The sequence below is a fragment of the Equus quagga genome, chromosome 15, assembly GCF_021613505.1.
Source record: "Equus quagga isolate Etosha38 chromosome 15, UCLA_HA_Equagga_1.0, whole genome shotgun sequence".
NCBI lineage: Eukaryota > Metazoa > Chordata > Mammalia > Perissodactyla > Equidae > Equus > Equus quagga.
Window position 1 is genome coordinate 22,468,065 of NC_060281.1, and position 18,656 is coordinate 22,486,720.

Genomic DNA, 18,656 nt, shown 5'->3' on the forward strand with positions numbered 1-18,656 from the left:
GTAGAGTGTGACACCATTTAAATAATTTAAAACCCTGCAAAACAGTGCCAGATATTGTTTATAGATACAAGAATATGTAGCAAAAGCATTAAACATGCACAAGAATGATGAACGCCAGCTTCCTGATCTCAGGTATTTCTGGAAAAGGAGAAAGGAGAATGAGCTCAGGAAGAGGATACACAGAAAGTTCTCAGTTGTATCTGCAATGTTTTTGTTCTCTTAAAAAAATATCTGAAGGAAACGTGGCAAACTATAGAGAGGGCTGGAAATACTAGGGATTCATTTATCTTTTACATATTTCTATGAGCAATATACCATAATAAAAATAATTTAAAAAATCGATGCATCTCTCAGGGGTATTTGTATTCTTTGTGTGTGTGTGAGGAAGATTCACCTTGAGCTAACATCTGTGGCCAATCTTCCTCTTTTTCCCTGAGGAAGATTAGCCCTGAGCCAACATCTGTGCCGGTCTTCCTCTATTTTGTATGTGGGTCACCGCCATAGCATGGCTGACGAGTGGTGTAGGTCCATGCCCGGGATCTGAACATGTGAACCCAGGCCACTGAAACAGACTGCACCAAATTCAACCACTAGGCCATGGGACTGGCCCTGGTGCTTGTCTTCTTGATTTAACAAATTCTTCTAGGCAGCAGGTGCTGAGACAGAGAACTCAACAATGAACAAGATACAATCCCAGTTTTTAGACAGTGCTTCTCAGACTTTATTGTGCATCAGCATCGCTTGGACGGCTTGTTAAAACACCCTGTTGGGCCACCCCCAGTGTTTCTGATTCAGTGGATCTAGGATGGGACCTGAGAAGATGCAGTTCTGAAAAGTTCCCAGGTGACGCTGATGTTGCTGGTTTGGGAACCACACTTCTGCCTGTCATTCAATGCTGCTGTGGAAGGACAGTCTTTATTCCTGTGATAATGACGCCGAGAACTGATGGGAGAACTATTTTCTGGATGGCCCGCTTCGCCAAGTCTCTACAAGCACACTTATGCTGCCTGCCCTGGGCCACAAGAAACCACATCATCTTCCTGGCTTCTCAAGAAACCTAACTCCATCCTCTCACCCCTTCTGGTTTGTGGTTGTGTATATTTCAATTCATTCCATTAAAATTTTAGCTTCCTTGGGGTAAATATATATCCTGTTTGGTGTATACCCCATGCACGATGTTAACAATACTTATTCTTGAACGGTAGAACTTTGGGCAACTTAAAAGTCTTCTTTTTGCTTGTCTAGATTATCTAAATTTACATAATGAACACTTTCATTATGAACAAGTGTAATTATATAATAAAGACAAATTATACTTTAAAGTAAAATAAATACATATCAAATCGTGTTAGGCTCTGTGACAGGGATGGCGATGCTAAGAAGTAAGATGCTAAGAAGTAATATGAATATGTATTCACCTTTAAGAGGTTTATGATTTCATGTGTAAGAGAGAATATACACTGGAAAAATATTTAGTAATAAGACAGGTATTCAGGAAACATTTACAAAGAACTAAATGTACAGTTGGAAAGAAATTTGGAAGGAAAAAATTCCTGGGCTGAGTGGCCCTAGAAGGGACACATGGGCCCAGCCTTGGGTGATAAACCAGCTTGGCATCTGCCAGAGCTCAGCCAGAGGGCCAGGGAGGATGCAAGTGTCTCTGCACATCCCCTGAGTACCTCCGTTACAGAGCACAGCAGGTGTGCAGTGAACACTGTTGACGAAGCAAAGTGAAGAACTGAACAATTATTGAATTCATATAGAAACTTCACTCAGGCACAAGTACACATTCAGCATAAGAGTGGTTCATATCGTCGCAGGCTGCAGCCACAAGACACATAAATAGAAACCAAAATTAATTTCACTGTGGGTTTACGACAAGTCAAGTATGGGAGAAAAGTCTGTCAGTTTCTTCTTCTACATGATTTCTGCACTGATGACCACATCCCCAAAGTGCATCTATGAGTTTGCAAAGAAAGACTCCTCTGGACTGGACACACCTCCACGTGGGTTCTCCACTTTTGTCCTTAAGATGGGACAGTTCTCTGTGGATTATCTGTCTTCTAGTTTCTCTGTTCAAAACCATACTTGCCCTGAAGGAGCATCTCTTCACTTCTTTATGTTTGATCATTAATATTTTTCTCTGTGTTAAAAATGCCTGGAGGCATCTACTCCTGGACAAGATAAAACAAGGACCAAATTCAGCCTTTTCCCTTAAAGAACCAAAACAGCAGATTAAAATGTATGAAAAAATGGGGACAGAGATTGGGAGGAGCACAGGGAGGGGCTCCACAGAGGAATTACTAAGCGGCACGTGGAAACTTCTGAGGGTGATGGATATATTCATTATCTCGATTGTGGTGATGCTTCCACAGATATATACATCTTGCAAGATTTCTCAGATTGTACACATTAAATATGAACAGTTTATTGTATGTCAATGACATCTCAATAAAACTGCTTTAAAAGTACTGGGGAGGGGGAAAAAAAACCAGCCTGGAAGCACATGAACCATTCAAAAAATTATTCCAATGCTATTAATCGAATAATTTCCCTTTTAGCAGATTTTTTAAATTACTGTTAAGCAGAGGTGAACATACAGTGAAAAGTACTTCTGTGTTATTTAACTGAATAATTTCCCCTCCTTTTATTAGATTTGTTATTGCTATTAAGTACAGGTAGATATTTTGTAAAGCTAATGAAGTTAAAGCTTCTGGATCCTCACTTACAGAGTTCTTTCCTAAATCTTGTACCTAACTTTCTATTTGTAATTGGATTTTCTTTTTTTTAAAGAGGCACCAAATTGTATAAAATTTGGGCTCCATGAAACCTGAATATGACTCTACTTTTTTTTTCTTTTTAAAGATTTTATTAAAAGACTTTATAGAGCAACATCCAGACTCCATATCCAGCTGCCCAGGAGACTCTCTTATGCTGTGGGTACCAGCTGGGGCATGGTGGGCAGCTCTAGCTTCCCACCCCTCGGTTCCACGATGGGGGTGGTGGGTAGCATCTTATCTTTGGGTCCACAATGCTCATGTGGTCAGGCAGGGGCTTCTTAGGGCCAATCTTACCACTTGGGGCCCAGGGCAGCAGGATCTCCATTTTGATGCCCAACACACCCTGTCTGAGCAGCATATGGCACATGGTAGAGTCAACACAGTGATTAACAGGGTCTCCACTGTGGGTCATCAGGCCATCCACAAACTTCTTGGATTGAACTGTCTGTCTTCAGAGTTTTCCAGATACATGACTTGGCAGCCCGTGGCCCCATTCTCCGTGATGAGTCTCAGCGCACCATAGCAGGCCTTCCGCACAGCAAGCTCCCCTGGGAGACTGTAACACAGAGACTCTGCAACACAGAGACTCTGCCTGGGCAATGGCACACAGAGCCCTTGTGGCCACCTGTTCAGCATAAAGCTCTACACTGCCCTCAGGGAAGTCAAATTTCTTCTGAACCACAGTGATCAATTCACAGACCCACGGCCCTTCCCACCAAGAAAATTCTATGTCCTGGTGGCCAAGATAATGAGTTCTGTCCTGGTTGGTGTAAGCTGGACCTCACCTCCAGAGTAGCCATCTTTGGCCAGCTCCTGAGTGAGAAACATTCAGTTCAGCTTTGAAAATGCCATCAGCAACAAGCTTTCCCTTCTTGGGAATTTGCACCGCCATCTTGCCACCTCGTGCCTCCAAAGGAAAGGCACAACGTTTCTGTTAAATGAGGTGAAAGAGTGTTATGTGAGCAAATGGTTCCCACTGCTATTGCAGACAGGGGAACACAGACACCCGAAGAACTTTAGGACTATGGTTGCCATGCTTCGACTTAGAGCATCATTCTCTCCTTGGATAAGCCTTTATGGACTTGGTAGAAGCAGCCGAGGAGCTGCGAATAATATTGAAGACTTCCTCTCTTTCTCATCAACTGCTCTATCTGGAGGGACCCAAGGGTGAAGGAGGAAAATGGCCCAATGAGTACAATTCATCTTTGGCAGCTCATGAAGGTTTGTTTCCTGCCTCCTTCAACGACAATCCAGAATTGAGCAAGCAATGTAAGAGAGGGGAGCTTTGCCTCAGGTGCTCTCTGTGAGTGAATGTCGGGAAATTTCAGTTCCAATGCCTCCAGAGAAGGAGTCTTGCAATGATCACGGGAATAGGATATTTTGCTACATTTGGGCCACCTTTCACACTGCTCCTGAGTAAAATATCCTTGTTCTTCCTCTCTGCCTACCAGATCCCACCAGTCCCTCAGTACAAGCTCGGTGCCTTCCTCCTGCAATTGCCTTCCCAGATCTATCCAGTCCAGAGTAAAATCTCCCTCCCCGAAACCCAGCACTGAAGATACGTACTGTTCTTGAAGCTATTAGGAGTTTGGACTCCGATGCCTATAACCATGCGATCCTGGGTAAGTGATAACCTTTCTGAGTCTAGAGTTCCCCAACAGTAATTCATTTTCCACACTAATATGTGCTAATTTTATCATTTAAATGTGTTCTGATGGCCATAATAATTCCTACTTATGTCATGGAGTTGGTATGAGGCTTAACTAAGACAATAAATGTTAACATATTTTGTGAACTATAAAATGCTTTGCAAATATAAGGTGCCGGCAGAGGCAATATTCTAAATACTTAGTGACTGGTAGGCACTGGCCTTGACCTACCAGAGAGTCTTCAACCACAGAGCAGGAGCCGGGTCCATCCAGTAGTCGCCCTGCGGGGCCAGACATTAACTCTTTAGTTGCTAGACTAAAGGAAAGTTTGGGGTTTCCTGAAAGTGAAGCTGAGGTAATGGGGGCCTAGTGAAAAGTGACTCAGGAGGGTAGGGCCACAGCTATCAAAAATATTTTAATATTTTAACAAGTAATTTTTGTGTGTGTATATGAGGAAGATTGGTCCTGAGCTAACATCTGTTGCCAATCTCCCTCTTTTTGCTTGAGGAAGATTGTCACTGAGCTAACACCTGTGCCAATCTTCCTCTATTTTATGTGGGATGCTGCCACAGCACGGCTTGAGAAGTGGTGCTAGGTCCACGCCTGGGATCCAAATCTCCAAAGCCTGGGTCGCTGAAGCAGGCATGTAAACCTAACCACTATGCCACTGGGCCAGCCCCAATATTTTAACAAGTATTTTAACCTGCATATCAGTCCAATATATTATTGCTTTGAAAAGAGCAATACTCTTATTCATTTGCTAAAAAGCAATAGAGTTCAACATGAACCTTTATGTACATATGCAGTGTACGTTTTTTTCAAAAAGTATGCCCAATCCTCTTTTATATTCCACTGGTTTGTAATGATATCACAAAAGTCAATTAAATCTGAAAAGTCTGCTAACAAATCCCAGTTTTTGAGCCTTCCTGTTTTTACTCTTAGAAATGTCCAGGATACAATCCAAAATTAATCAGCATACAAAGAACCAGGAAAATCTTAACCTACAAGAGAAATGACAGTCAACAGACACCAACCCTGAGAAGACACAAATGTTGTAACTAGGAGACAAAGACTTTTAAACAGCTATTAGAACCATGCTCAAAGAAGTAAAGATGAGCATTCTTGAAACAAATGGAAAGACTGAAAGTCTCAGTAAAGAGATAGAAGATATAAAGAAGAACCAAATGGAAATTATAAAAATGAAAAATAGAATAAAATTAAAAATTCACCAGATGAACTCAGAAGCAGAATGGAGACGACAGAGGAAAGAGTCTATGAACTTGAAGACAGATCCATAGAAATGATTCAATCTTAACAATAGGGATAAAAAAAGAAAAAAGTGAACAGAGCCTCAGGGATCTACGAAAGCACATCTAAAGGTCTAAGACTCATACAATCACATATTCAAATAATCCAAAAGAAATCAGGAAAGGGGAGAAAGAGGAAGGAAAACCAGAAAACAAATAGTAAAATGGTAAAAATAAGTCCAAATATACCAAAAATTGCATGAAAGGCAAACAGTCTAAACACATCAATTAAAAGATAGGGATTGTCAGAATTGTTTTTTTTAAAAAAAGACCCCAAAATATGCTGTCTACAAGAGACTAAGTGTAGATATAATATCATAAGTAATTTATAAACAAAAGAAGGTAAAAAGATAGACCATGCAAACACCAAGTAAAAGAAAGCTGGAATGGCTGTATTAATAGTAGGCAAAGTAGACTTTAAAGCAAGAAAAGTCAACAGGAATAAAGAGAAACAGTAATGATAAGTGAGTCAATTAATCAAGAAGACATAATAATCCTAAATGTATATGCGCCAAATCACTGACATTCAAGATAAGTGAAGCCAAACCTTACAGATAAATTCACAATTATAGTTGGAGATATGAATATTCCTCTCTCATTAATAAGTGAAACAACTAGACAGAAAAAGCAAGGATATAGAAGAGCTGAACAACACTATCGAATAACTGGATCTAACAGACATTTGTAAAGTATTCCACCCAATAACAGCAGAGTACATCTTCTTTTCAAATATGTATAGAACCTGCACCAAGACAGGCCACATGCTGGGCAAACGTCAACAAATTTGAAAGAATTGAAATCATATAAAGTATGTTCTCTGACTATAGTGGAATTGAATCAGAAATCAGTAACAAAAAGATAACTGGTAAATCTTCATATCCTTGGAAATTAAACAACACATATCTAAATAATCTATGGGTCAAAGAGAAAGTCCCAAAGGATATTAGAAAATATATATTTTTTTTCTTAAAGATTGGCACCTGAGCTAACAACTGTTGCCAATCTTTTTTTTTTCTTTCTGCTTTTTCTCCCCAAATCCCCCAAGTACATAGCTGCATATTTTAGTCGTGGGTCCTTCTAGTTGTGGCACGTGGGATGTGCCTCAACGTGGCCTGATGAGTGGTGCTATGTCCGCGCCCAGGATCCGAACCAGCGAAATCCTGGGCCGCCGGAGTGGAGTGCGCGAACTTAACCACTCGGCCACAGGGCCGGGCCCTAGAAAATAGTTTTGACTGAACAAAAATGAAACACAACACAAAAACTGTGGGATGAGCAGTTCTTAAGGGGGAATTTATAGCATTACAAATTAGCTTATATTATAAAAGAAGCAAGTCCTCAAATCAACAGACTAAGCTTCCATATTAAGAAACTAAGAAGAGCAAAATAAACCCCATACAAGCAGAAGGAAGAAATAATAAAGAGCAGAAATCAGTGACATTGAAAACAGAAAAACAATAGAGAAAATCAATGAAATCAAAAGCTAGTTCTCTGAGGGCCAGCCTGGTGGCATAGGGGTTGGGTTTGAGCACTCTGCTTTGGCAGCCTGGGGTTCATGGGTTCGGATCTCAGGCACAGACCTACACAGAGCTCACCAAGTCATGCTGTGGCAGCATCCCACGTACGAAATAGAGGAAGACTGTTAGCTCAGGGACAACCTTCCTCAAGCAAAAAGCAAAAGACTGGGACCAGGCCCGTGGCCGAGAGGTTTAGTTTGCGTGCTCTACTTCGGCGGCCCAGGGTTTCACCAGTTCGGATCCTGGGCATGGACATGGCACCACTCATCAAGCCATGCTGAGGCAGTGTCCCACATAGCATAACCAGAAGGACCTACAACTAGAATATACAACTATGTACTCGGGAGCTTTGGGGAGAAGAAGAAAAAGATTGACAACAGACGTTAGCTCAGGTGGCAATCTTTAAAAAAAAAAAGCGGGAGACTGGCAGCAGATGTTAGCTCAGAGTCAATCTTCCTCACAAAAGAAAAATAAGCAAGCTAGTTCTTTGAAAAGATCAACAAAATCAATAAACTCTAGCCATACTTTTTTCACAAGTATAAAAAGAGAAAAGACACAAATTACTAATATCAGCAACAGATGAGGGGTTATCATTATAGACCTTGCAGATATTAAAAGCATATACTCAGAACAACTCTATGCACATAAATTCAATAATTTAGATGAAATAGACCAATTCCTCAAAAGCCACAAACTTCCAAAACCGACCCAAGAGGAAATACGTAGCATTTATATTAAAGAGATTGAATCCATAGGTAAAAACCTTAAAAAAAAAAAAACCCAAAATACTCCAGGCCCAGAGATGATTTCACTGGTAAATTCTATCAAACTTTTAAAGAACAATATCACCAATTCTACACAATCTCTTCCAGAAAATATAAGAGAACACTTCCCAACTTATTTTATTAGGCTAGAAGTACTCTGACACCAAAACTACACAAAGAGAAGAAAACTACAGACCAATATCAGTCATGAACAGTACACAAAAATCCTCAAAAAAAATATTAGGAAATCAAACTCAACAACATATAAAAAAGAGTAATACTGCATGACCAAGTGGAGTTTATCCTAGAAATGCAAGGCTAGTTCCAAATTAAAAAAATCAATCTATGTAATCCACCATACTAAAAAACTAAAGAGGAAAAATGACCAGAACACATCAAATGATGCAGAAAAAGCATTTGAAAACATCCAGTATCCATTCATGATAAAAAAAAAAACCCTCTGAGCAATCTAGAAATAGAAGGGAATTTCCTTAATTTAATAAAAGGCCTCCATAAGATACTGACAGCTAATATCATGCTTAATGGTGAAAGACTGAATGCTTTCCCCTAAGACTGAGAACAAAGCAAGGATGTCCCCTCTCATCACTCCTGTTCAATATAGCACTGGAAGTGCCAGTCAATGGAATAAGGCAGAGAAAGAAAGCAAAAGGCATACAGATCAGAAACAAAGAAGATTGTGCCTATTTTCAGGTGATATGATTTTCTATATAGAAAGTCCCAAGGAATCTACAAAAAAGTCCTAAATTAATAAATGATTTTAGCACAACCACAGGATATAAGGTCAACTCACAAAAAATGCGTCTTGTTTCTATATACTTACGATAAACAATTTGGAAACCAAAATTAAAAAAAAAACAGTATCATTTACAATTTTCGAAAGAGAAATACTTAGGTATAAATCTAGGAAAACTTGTGCAGGATCTGTATGCTGATAAGTACAAACACTGAGGAAAGAAATCAAAGGACGTAAATAAATAGACATCCTGTGTTCAGGGGTTGGAAGATTCAATTTAGCTGAACATGTCAGTTTTCTCCAAATAAATCTATAGATTTAATGCAACTCCAATAGGATTTATGCAGATATACACAAGTTGATTCTAAAATTTATTTGGAAAGGCAAAGGGACTAGAATAGCCAAAAAAGGATAAAGTGGAAGGAATCAGTCTACTCCATTTCAAGTCTTTTTATAAAGTGACAGTCATCAAGACAGTGTGGTATTGGTGGAGGGAGAGAGGCACAGATCGATGGATCAGAACAAAATGTCCAGCAATTGACTCACAAAATCTGGATTGTGGAGAAAGACACACAGGCAATTCAATGGAAAAAGGGTTGTCTTTGCAACATATGGTGTTGGGACAACAGAACATATACAAAAGTATCCCATGGGGCCAGCCCCGTGGCCGAGTGGTTAAGTTTGCACGCTCTGTTCTGGCGGCCCAGGGTTTCACTGGTTCAGATCCTGCGAGCGGACATGGCACCACTCATCAGGCCATGCTGAGGTGGCGTCCCACATGCCACAACTAGAAGGACCCACAACTAAAATACACAACTAGGTACTGGGGGGACTTGGAGAGAAAAAGCAGGGGGAGAAAAAAAGAAGATTGACAACAGTTGTTAGTTCAGGTGCCAATCTTTAAAAAAAAAAAGTATTCCATAAAAAAACTAAAAACAAAAAACCCCGACCTCAATCTATCACTTTAAATAGAAATTAACTAAAAAATGGATCAAAGATGTACAAGTTAAATTTAAAACTATAAAACTTTTAGAAGAAAATATAGTAGAAAAGTCCATGACTTGGGATTAGCGAAAGCTTCCTTAGACTTGACACCAAAAGCACATCCATAAAAGAAAAAATGAAAAATTTTTGCTTTGTGGAAGACACTAGAAGAATGAAGAGCTATAGACTGAGGGAAAATATTTCAATCCACATATCCAAAAAAGGACTTGTATCTAGAAAAATTCTCAAAACTCAATTGTAGGAAAACAAACAACCCAATAAAAAATGAGAAAAACATCTTGTTATAGTTTAATTCTTACAGTCCTTAAAACAAAAGTACCCAACATGATAGGAAAACAATGACCAATGCCTTTTGTTTGTTTGTTTCCAATGCCTTTTAAAAATATACTGCTTCCTGGATAATTTACATTATTGTAAATGGGAACAAAAGTAATTGGGCCTTAAAATTTAATTCTCTTTAATATTATGGGGAAAGTATAAGCTAAGCATTTTATTGACTTCAGTATAATTGAGGTGATCAGCTCTTCCAGCAAGCTCTCCTTGACCCTTAAGTCTGACTTCAGTTTTCCTCCACTCTGCTTTGCTAGGTTCCCGTGTGTATCTTTATCACAGCACATTCCTTATCTCACAGTATTAACCTGTCTCTCTTAAGGGTAGCTTTCACTTTATTCCTAAACCCTAGCATAGTAACTGTCACATAGTACCCATTCAGTGTGTTTGTTGAACAATTAAAGACCTGTAACAATAAATAAAAATCACTGATAAAATAATTAAATGACAACAAAAACCAATAAATCTGATGCTTTTAGAATGGTGCCTAACACACTAAGTACTCAATAAATGTTAGTTCATTCATTCAACAAATAGTGAGATATCTACTATGTGTGAGGCACTGTCACAGGTGATAGGACACTGTAAATTACAAGCATTTTAGGTTATAGCTGGTAGGGCAATGAATAGCACGGATCAAAATCCTTGCCCTCGTGGAAATTACATTTTAATAGGGGAAACAGATGGTAAAATCAATAGGTGAAATAATGTAGTTTGTTAGATGGTTAAAAAAAATTGAAAAGGTGAGGAGCAAAAGACATAATTGTCTGGACACTTCACCAAACTGGATATATAGGTGGAAAATAAGCACATAAAACGATGCTCAATGTCATTAGCCATTAGGAAAATGCAAATCAAAACCACAACGAGATACCACTCCGTACCTATCAGAATGGAGGAAAACAATAACAACAAAAGCCTGACAGTACCTCCTGATGGCGAGTTTGTGGATCAACTGGAACTCTCCTTCATTACTGATGGAATGTAAAGCGGCACTCAGGAAAGCAACGTGCATGCTTCTTATAAAGTTAAACACATACTTACCATATGACCCAGTGACCCCCCCCCCCAAGTATTTACCTTAAAGAAAGGGATCTTATGTTCACCTAAAAACTGCACGTGAATGTTTCTATCGGCTTTATTCGTAATCATTGCCAAACACTGAAGACAACTCAAATGTCCTTCAATGGGTGAACAGATAAACTGGGTACATTCGCACTATTTAGCATTAAAATACTATTTAGCAATACTCTTGCTAGCATAATATGAATACTATTTAGCAAGAAAAAGGAATAAACTATTACTACATGCGGCAACATGAATGTGTCTCAAAGGCATTATGTGGAGTGAAAGAAGCCAGTTTCAAAAGATTATATACTGTATGATTACATTTATATGACGTTCGGGAAAAAGGCAAAGTAAAAGAGTGATGGAGAACAGACCAATGGTTGCCAGGGGTTAGGGAATGGGGGAAAGTGGGACTCTAACGGGACAGCACAGGGATTTTGGGGTGGGTAACAGAACTGTCTGCATCCGAGTGTGATGATGTTTACACACAGAACTAGACACACACACACGTCAAGTTTACTATATGTTAATTAAATAAAAAGAAAGAAAAGAAAACCTGCACCTGGGAGGGGCTCTGAATCCATCTGGAAGACACAGTTTGGCAAAACTCTGTGTTTCCCACTCAATTCCAAAGGAGAAAACAAATATTCTTAAGTCAAATAAATAAACAATAACAGCAAGAAAAAAATAAACCAAAACACACCTTCTATATGCAGGCTCAGTCACACAATGTCAGAGTTGATCTACCAAGTAAATATTTTCCTACACAACTGTACAATCATGCTTCAAATTATTAGAGCAACAGGCTGAATTGAAAAAAATGAGGTAGGGGTGCTTTCTGACATGAAATTGTTACCATCCAGAGGTTTACTGTGTGGTTTTTCTTCATTGACTTCGTTCCATTTTCTATTTCAGGCTGGATCTATCCATAAGCACTCTGAGGCTATTTTTGTAAAAAAAAAAAAAAAGTATGTATGTAAGAGTTTACGGTGGGTTACAAGTCATCTGTATTTTCTTTTTGCATCTTAGTGTTTTAAAAGAATTTCTCTAATGATCATGTATCATTTTTACAAACTAATAACTTAAATAAATTATAAAGACTGAAGTCAATTGCTAACGAGAATAACTTCCACATAGAAAGTTTTTTGGACTGTGTTTTATTTTGTAGGCAAGAATGGGCTGAATTACTCTAGGTATGAGATCAAATGATTGTAAATGAGTTTCTAAAAGGATTTCAAACAGTGAGTTCCCTTAAAAAGATCAAGTGTAAACAATTTGGCAGTTCCTCAAAAAGTTAAACAGAATTACCACATGACCCAGCAATTCCACTCCTACGTGTATACACTGAAGAACTGAAAACAGGTATTCAAACAAGTTCATGTACTCTCATGTTCATAGCAGCAGTATTCACAACAGCCAAAAGGTGGAAGCAACCCAAATGTCCACCAACTGATGAACGGAAAATGTCATACATCCATACAATGGAATATTATCCAGCCATAAAAAGGAATGAAGTCCTGACACATGCTACAGCATGGATGAACCTTGAAAACATGCTAAGAGAAAGAAGCCAGACAGAAAAGGTTACATATTGTATGACTCCACTTATATGAAATATCCAAAATAGGTAAATCTGAAGACAGAAGGCAGATCGGCGGTTGCCAGGGGCTAGGGGGAGGCAAGAGTGGAAAGTGACTGGTTAACGGGTATGGGGTTTCCCTTTGGGGTGATAAACCTGTTTTGGAACTAGATAGACGTGATGGTTATACGACATCGTGGATGTATTAAATGCCACGGAATTACGCACTTTAAAAAGATTAATTTTGTGTTCTGTGACTTTCACCTCAGTTTTTAAAAATGATGAAGTGTGTCCCTGCAATCTTCTTCACATTTGTAGCAAAATCTTTGTTTTTCAAGGAAAGTATAAAGGATAAGTTTAGTTTAGCTCATATGTGGATAGTTAGGAACTCTGAGTGGAACGCAAATTAATCAGCGATATGTACTTTTTTGAAAGAGATCTGAATAGTCTACAAATGTGCAGAGGAATTGGGTAGTCAGAATGGTTACAAATCAGCACAATGAACTCTTTGTAGGAGCTTTTCAATGCTCTTCATGTGTAAAAGGTATCTACAAATATTTAATTATGCCAAATTCCTCTGTCGGAATATATTCTATTCGGCTGCTATTGCTGGTGGCCCCTGCAATTCTTGGGCTGTTGTGCCTGTCAAAGGCATTTTTTGTTGTGACGTTGGCCTAAGGGTGAGCGGAGAAGTAAGGGTGAAGGAGGGTGGGGTGTTGTCTGCAAAATTTGATTTTGGTGCCTGGAATGTTTCTAAAAATCTTGAAATCTCAGGTTTCTCTCTTTGCTAATGATGACTCTTGCAAATGCCCAAGGCTCTTTTCTTGAGAAGTCTTAGATCGTCTTGTTTTTCCTTTGAAAGTATGTAAAGACCTGCACATGATGCATACCAAATGACCATCTTTCAAAGATCATCACCAAGTCCCTTCCTAAAATTCACTGTGATATTTCCATCTTGTTTACTCTTACACGATCTTGAAAATTTCAGGTGAAAGTCCTCAGCTGGATATCCTCTGCCCTTTCCAGACTTACCTTTTACTAACTGTACCCTGCGCCCTGGCAGGCTGACCTCTATTGATTTCATCAACGGGCTCCCTGACCCTCTGGCTTCCTGTCGTGTCCAACCAACAGGAGGCACATGCAGATCAGAGAGCAGGGGCAGAGAGAAGTGGGGGTATTTATCCACCTGCCGCCCTCTCTACAGGCTGTGGGTGGGCTGTGGCTGTGTTCTTCTACACAAGGCCATGGCATCTGTCCTGTGACCCTCCTACAGCTACAGCCACAGCCACAACTTCAGCGACAGCTCTCTCTCTGTTCCAGATATTTCTTTCTTGCCTTTCTGCCTTAGGGCTGGTAAAGGCTCCACAGTGTTTTCAGTCCTTTGGTACTGTGCTGTCCCTTGCTGGGCTCGCTTAACCCTGCACTCATGACTGGCTACATAATTTGTGGGGCCCAGTGCCAAATGAAAATGCAGGACCATTTGTTCAAAAATTATTAAGAATTTAAAGATGGCCACCACAGCGCACTAAACTCAGTGGGGGACCCTTCAAAGTTCAGGGTTCTGTGCGACCACAGAGGTTGCACATCCATGAAGCCTGCCCTCCCCGCTCATCACTGTAAATAGTACTTATCTTAAATGCTCGTCAGTTACCTGTTGAGTGTGCCACCTGTTCCCTGCCAGGTTTCTTTCTAATACAAGGTCTCATAGGTTCTCTCTCCCACTTAAAAAAAAGTGTGGCTTCATTAGGGGTTCTGGAAAAGTAGCCCTTTTCTGTACTTACATTTAAACACTGTGCAGTTGAAAGCTTTTAAATAGATTTGCATCCGCAGTGGAAAATTCACTTAATGTCTCTCTTCCTCGCCCTCACAGCTAATAAGGCCACTCATTTGGGAACCACCACGGGCCACCACAGCCCTTGAGCACCACCCGTCATGTACTAAGACCACAGCCGAAATGCGTGACTCGCAAGCAGGCCTTCTGGGCAGGTGCAGGAATTTTTAGCAGTTATTTCAAACGGTTAGTCCCTTTTTGTTTTTTGTACTGGATACAGAATCTACTAAATATCCTAGCTTTTCTTCTTTTTTGGAAGTATGACTTAAACTGAGAAGCTTCTCATAACCTAGAACCCATTTTCTCTCTCTGGCTGGAAACTCGCCTGCGATAGCAATCTCTTAGTATTACTAAACAAACACCAGTTAGGCCTCCTGTCTTGAGTAAGGCCCTCTCTCTCAACACCATCCTTAACAGACGTGGGGCTTGAGGTGACAATCAACAAGTTATGCTGTCTTACTGGTTTTCATGTGGGAGTCCCATAAGCCCTTCTGAGCCATGATTTTTTGCTATCATTGCTTCGGTTGTTATAGGTTCAAGGAAGGCAAAGAAACAAGGGTTTGAGAAACACCCTACGACCACATTGTTTGATTGCGTTAACTTCCCATGGTCTCGTTTGCCCTTGACCACTGACTCTTCTTCAACAACTGCATTTGTTACATCCACCACTCATTTCTAAAGCACACACTCTACTTGTTCTGTCTCATGGTCCCTTGATTTGGGCGGGTTGTCTCTCAGACTCTTCCCCCTGCAGCCGTGGATATAGCAGGAAGCAGAGGTCTTTTCTTTCCATGCTCCTCTCCTCCCATTTCTTAACGCCTCCAGTTTTTTCAGTTTTCAAGAAGCTCTCCTGAAGAGCCACCTCTAATATAAAGGGAAGTATTATATAGAAGGGTTCAATTCTTTGAAGAGTTACCAAATATATTGTCTCATCTTTCTGAAATGCAAATTTTCTCTCAAAGAGGACCAACTTTCATTTCAAAATGAGGTCATCTGGAAAAAGAATTTTCGCCGTTTGAATCCAGAGCACAGAAAAATTACTCCTAGAACAATACCCAAATGCTCACCGGGCCTACAAGATTTCATTTGGATATGAACTGGCTCCACGTCCATTTCCATTCAGCTACGTTCTGTTCGTGAGATAGGCAAACAACCAGTGACCCCAGAAACGATCCTTCTCATGAAAGCCACTATTAGACTTCCAGTCTAATTCCTTAGATTTCCAGTCTCTGGAAGGGGCCAGAGAGGTCTAACACCCTAACGACAAATGAGAAAGTGCAGAGCCATAGTTCTGGACTGGGTGACAGAATTGCTAAGCACATACATGAGAATTTCGCCCAGTGCATCTTCCTAATTCATGCAGCTTTGAAGTGGGTCTGCAGAGACACACATTTTCAGGGGGAATCGGCCCCCAATTTTAATTTGCCTCTGTCCCCCAGTCCTCCTGCCATTTACCTCCCTGTACATTGTCCTCTGTGTGGCTGAATGGGTCCTTAACAATTACCTGTCCACCTTGCTCTCTGCAGTGTTCATGTCTTCCTGGGCCCTTCCTGGCTTACCTGCCAGACACAGGTGTTGCCCTGGATGTCTCACAGTAACAAAATTGCCATTTTTGCATACTTACTATACGCCAGTACTGTATTTCAATAGTTAAAAAAATTCATAATTATTGATAATTCATTGTAATTGAATAAGCCTGATAATTTTAAACTTTAATGCTTTAAAATATAATTATTTTACTTCTAAATTTATTTCAGACTTATTTGAAACATTTCAAACATTTAACAGAAGTAGGGAGAATAGTATAATGGACAGCTTCAATGAATATCCCTGCTTCACTAAGGTTGTTTTACTTATCTCCTGGTTTTTTGGGGTGGAGGGGCTGGAGTATTTGAAAATAAATCCTAGACATGCTTTCACTCAAAATTCTTCATTATGCATCTCTAATAGACAAGAACTTAAGAAAAAAAAAACCCATAACCACAATGCCATCATCACATCTAACAAAACAAAATTAATAATTTCTTAACATTTATATCAAGTCCACATTTTCTTTCCTTGTCTCAGCAATGTCTTTTTAACAATTGGTTTATTCAGACCAGAGCCACACAAGATCTAAATATCGCATCTGGTTTAGTGGGCATTTTATTTATTGATTGATTTTTGAGGAAGATTAGCCCTGAGCTAACATCTGCTGCCAATACTCCTCTTTTTTTTTTTTTTTTGCTAAGGAAGACCAGCCCCGAGCTAACATCTGTGCCCATCTTCCTCTACTTTATATGTGGGATGCCTACCACAGCATGGCTTGCCAAGTGGTGCCATGTCTGCACCCAGGATCCGAACCAAAGAACCCCAGGCCACCGAAGCGGAACGTGCACACAACTGCTGCGCCACTGGGCTGGCCCCTACTGGGCATTTTAAAAGCTATTATTTACATGCATTTGACCTGCAGATTAAACCAATGAAGAATGTGTGGTCCCAGTTCACAGGTGGGTGAACAGGGGCTCAGAGAGTTTAAGAAACCTCCTTGAGGTCTCATTGCTGCTGGGGTCCAGACCCGGAATTTGAGTCAAGGTCCGCCTAAGTCCAAAGACTCCATTCTACTTCTCCATCAGGTCACCAGAATTTTTCCTGTGTTGCAGGGAGGCAAGAAGGCTAGTGGTTAAGAGAGAGGGTTTGGGCTCAGGTTGGCCTGGATGCAAATTGGAGCAAGTTATGTCATCTCTCTCATCCTCCACTTTTGTCTGCATCTGTAAAATAAGGATAATGATGATGGTTTGGGGCTGAATAGGATAGTGCATGTCTAGTCCTTGGCACAGTGCTTGGTCCATAGAAAGCACTCAATAAACCTTAGTGATTATTATCAGCGTGCAGGAGGAGAAATGACCACAAAGGGTTTGTTTGCTGTTGACAGTAGCTCAGGAAACAGTGGTCCATCATCGTTAACACAATCTGTTTAGGATTGAGGCCGAAGCGGTGGGGAGGGTGGGGGTCGGGTTAGGAGTAAGGTGGTGCTTCTGCCTGGGTTGGAGAAGGGGGCCCTGGACATAAAGATTTAAACAGGCATCCAGGGGGTCCTCCCCGGGCCTCAGCTGGAAAACCAGTGGGTGGCAGACAGGCTTGGGGGGAGACTTCTCATTGTTTATTTGAATTTGGAACCACGCGGATGCATTAAACTTATTCCAAAATAATAAATTGCATTAAAAAACCTGTTTTGCGATGTGGGGTCCATGCTGAGAACGAGAAGACTGGGCTCTAAGGATAATCATAATCCCTTTGTATTTTTTTTCCAGTCCTGGGAGGGCTTCGGTCAGGCAAGGCGGGTTGCACACCAGGATTGGGACTATTTCAGCTGGACTCTGATTTCACAGATCCAAGGGAACATTTTAATCTCAGCTATCCTCCCTCTGACACTCGTTCTAAGAGACCAGAACCAGCCCTCACAGATCTGGGATTCTTCACCCTGGGGATTGTCTTCAAGCATATGCATTGTTGAGGGTGGAATCTATTGGCTAAATAAGGTCTTCCTATGTATCAGTGCTTTCCCAGTTTTTTAGGCCATCTTGATAATTTTTGACACTTAAATCACTTAAGACTCTGGGGCTCTGATTTTCCAGAGTCCTTGGGAAAGGAGAAGGCACATAACCCCACTCACGAATAATCAAGAACTTGCCTAGATACTGTCCCAAGGCCTTTACATATGCTAACTCATTTAAACCTCACAATAACACTACACTCCAGATACCCTGATTCAGACTTTACAGGCAAAGAAACTGAACCAAATGAGCTTAAGAAATTTGCCCAAGGTCAGAGCCTGCAGACTAACCATTAGGCAACACTACCTCTCTCTTGGCAGAGTGCCAAGCATGTGTGTGTGGGGGGGGGCTCTGAATGTGACACAAGCATCCTTGGCTGTGTAGCAGCCATACCTCGGGTCCCAAACCCCAAATCTTTCCTTTTCTGCAGCTTCTGGTTGAGGAGCAGGAAAGACCTGGGTGTGAATTTCCGCATTGACCTGGGCAATTTACTTTCTCCCTCTCAACCTCAGGTTCCTTATCTGCCCCAGGGAGGAGCT

General features: G+C 40.5%; 1 pseudogene; it reads right to left on the reverse strand.

Moving 5' to 3' along the window:
- Positions 1 to 2,929: 2,929 nt before the first annotated feature.
- On the reverse strand, positions 2,930 to 3,672 carry LOC124227242 (40S ribosomal protein S3-like; annotated as a pseudogene).
- Positions 3,673 to 18,656: the final 14,984 nt, after the last annotated feature.